This window comes from Engraulis encrasicolus, chromosome 8 (assembly GCF_034702125.1).
Source record: "Engraulis encrasicolus isolate BLACKSEA-1 chromosome 8, IST_EnEncr_1.0, whole genome shotgun sequence".
Lineage (NCBI taxonomy): Eukaryota > Metazoa > Chordata > Actinopteri > Clupeiformes > Engraulidae > Engraulis > Engraulis encrasicolus.
The window spans coordinates 14,417,512-14,420,011 of NC_085864.1; positions in this window are offsets into that span (position 1 = coordinate 14,417,512).

Genomic DNA, 2,500 nt, shown 5'->3' on the forward strand with positions numbered 1-2,500 from the left:
CGCGGATTTCCCCCTCGCCATCCTTGCGCGCTCGCACCCAGGTCACCAGATGCGCACACGCGAGCCCCGAGTTTAAGAGTCGAGATAGGCAACTAATGGCTCTAGAGCGAGCTTATGACAGCACACACACGCCTCCACCGTGACAGTTCATCAAGAAGTGTGTTGGGAGCGAAACCGGAATCGAAAATGCTGATATCCACACACACGTGTTTGCAAAGTTCAGCATCCACGCGTCCTGCTAGCTCCTTCATGCATTGCATTGCACGAGTCTGTCTCTCGGAGGACTCGGATAGTCTGAGATGTTGGATTTGAGCAACGGTAGCACTTCTATCTTTTTTTCTGGAGTTTGAAATAATGTATTATCAACATGTTTAGTCCTGATGGTTTGAAAACCACGTGCAGATGTGTTAGTAGGAGTAGACGTTAACATTTTGAAGTTTAAAAGTAAAAAATAAATAAATATCAGTAGGCCTACCAGTGACGTGCAGTGAGGTTTGTCGATAGTGAGACACTCGCGAAACAATTAAAACAAATTTTGGTTCCCACCTCCACCAGTGGCCCTTGTCACCCCGTGACAAGGCACTGACTTTTTTAAGATCAGATTTTCAAATATAGCACAGAAATATTTGCAAAATAGGCCTGCCGATAGGCCTAAGTGTCATGTCTCATAGCAGCTCTAAACATAAAGTATTTTAAATAGCATCTTTGGCCCAGGAAGAATGAAAAGTAGGCTAAAATGATACTGAAAATGACAATTCAGTACCCTACCTCCATACACAGAGCATACCATACACAATGTACACACTGTGTATTACACAGAGCAAACCACAGAGCACTATGACGGATGCTACAGGCTTTTTCTAAAAAAAAAAACATTTCTTACTGACAGGTTAGGGTTAGGGATTGTTTTGGTCTGGGCACAGCTAGTTTTCTTTCATTCATTACATGAATTTGATAGCCTAGCAACCAACTGGAAAAAGGTATTTCTCAAAAATATGTCTTTAATGACAGGTTAAGGGTAGGGAATGTTTTGGTCAGGGCACAATTTAAATTGCTATAGCATTATTTTGTTTAGGATTAGCATTTGGTATGTATTTAACACAATGCTGAGTTAACACAATGCTGTGGTAATAGCCTATAGAAAACACTTCTGTGTGCCCATCACGGAAAACAATTCCGTGTCCAGGAGCACGGAAAACAATTCCGTGAACAGGAGCACGGAATTTTGGCAAAATCCGTGCTCCTGGACACGTATTTTCTGTCCCTAACATCCGTGTCCAGGAGCACAGAATTTTTGGAGATCAGGCTGCCACACAACACCATCATCCCACATAAACCACACAGCACCAGGATGCCAGACAAACCGGACTGCAGCAGAGCAGGTGCCACAGACAGTTTGTAACCAAGGTGCTGAACAGGCCTCACAGCATCACGGCGGATGCTCTCTCTCTCTCTCTCTCTCTCTCTCTTTCTCTCTCTCTCTCTCTCTCTCTCTCTCTCTCTCTCTCTCTCTCTCTCTAGGCCCTACGCTAATTTGGTACAGTGGAATAACTGGTGTATGCAGTAGGCTTATGCAGTTCTCTATTATTAGTCTTTAGGTCATGATCATGAAGTTTCTTCTCACCCGCTCTGGCCAGCGAGAGAAAGAGAGAGAGAGAGGGAGTGTTCTCTGCTGGTTGTGCCCCAGGCAATATCCAGGCAGGAGAAGAAGTGGTATCAAGCCATTATTTTGCCAAATGCTGCAACCAACTCTCAGCTGATATTAGAACTGCCCCAATAACAGAAGCTTGCTTCAAAAACCAATTTAATACAGCTTTACTTTCATCTGCCTTTCATTAACTTGCATAAGGTTGGTATGAGCTGCCCTGCCGTGGCCTAACGGTAGGGCACTGGATTACTACACCGGAGACCTAGGTTTGATTCCAGCCCGTGTCATTTGCCGATTCTTTCCCATCTCTCTCTCCCCACTCATTTCCTGTCTCTCCTCCACTGTCCTGTCAAAAATAAAGTTATATAAAGCCCTAAATATATATATGAAGAGTTCAGATGCAAAAACCCCTAACTCCATTTCTGAAGACCTGCACTTCTATATTTTTAGAGAACCCCGTTGTTGGTTTGGTTTACATTCATGTACTTGATAATACATATAAATAGTTATATTACATGCATAAAATGAAAAATATGCAATTTTGATAGCTTTATATTAAATAAAAATGAATTAAGATTATTTTCTGAAAAGGCAATTAGGGGGTTTTGCATCTGAACTCTTCATATATTTTAAAAAAGGTTGGTATGAGCTATGATCGTCTTTATTTGCCTTTAGGTAATACAATGGCCTACTGTCCATATTTTACACTTTCTCTCATTCTTTCTCATGAATGAATGACGACTGCACATGATAAAGTGCTATGTAACTAGCCTAATTGATTGATTAATTATTAAAGTATTAAATTGTGTGTGTGTGTGTGTGTGTGTGTGTGTGTGTGTGTGTGTGTGTGTG